Below are 747 nucleotides of genomic sequence, written 5' to 3' on the forward strand. Positions count from 1 at the left end.
CCTCCAGTCAGCAGGATCCATATGATGACATGGGACCAATACCTACAGGTATTTGACCATTAGCTCTCTCCATTCAAAACATGCAGTTGAAGCTATTTCTAGAACAAACATATTTAATGCTGACATCCACTTGAAGATCTCCATCTAACATCTCTAGAGTTTAATATGAGTCTTATCCAGAGGACCGGGGGTCCTTGGGGAGTGTACTTTTTTGAGGTTTCACTTTGGGAGCTTCATTATGATTGCTGATGCAAAGTGTTTCACATGCTGCAGATCTCTACATATTTTGGAGCTGTGAGAAAAAACTGCACCTACACCTCCGTGCTGGGGAGAACGACTCTACATTAGGACTGGAAAGGCCAGTAACATCATCCTCATCTGTAATGCCTGTACTGTTAAGATACTGAGCCTGAGAAAATTGTTTATTGAACTGATATTTCCAACAAACAGATGTCTATGGAGTAAGCAGAGCTGCTCCCTGAGGTTCTAATATTAACAAATTCCCTGAAGAGATTGTAGCTGTGTGTTTTCTACCATCCCTCTCTAGAAACTGGAGTATGGATTTAGTACACACTATTTATAGAGCCCACCCCAGTCACTTGCTTGGAGCACCCCTCAAGCTGAGGGAGATGTAGTTGCATTCGTAGCCAGACACCATCTCCAGGGCCCATGTAGCATTATATCAAAATTCTGCCTTTCAGCATAGTAGAAACCTCAGAAAAAATTAGAGATTTTTCTGGACCTAAA

This window comes from Buceros rhinoceros, unplaced genomic scaffold, assembly GCF_000710305.1.
Source record: "Buceros rhinoceros silvestris isolate BGI_N320 unplaced genomic scaffold, ASM71030v1 scaffold10181, whole genome shotgun sequence".
Lineage (NCBI taxonomy): Eukaryota > Metazoa > Chordata > Aves > Bucerotiformes > Bucerotidae > Buceros > Buceros rhinoceros.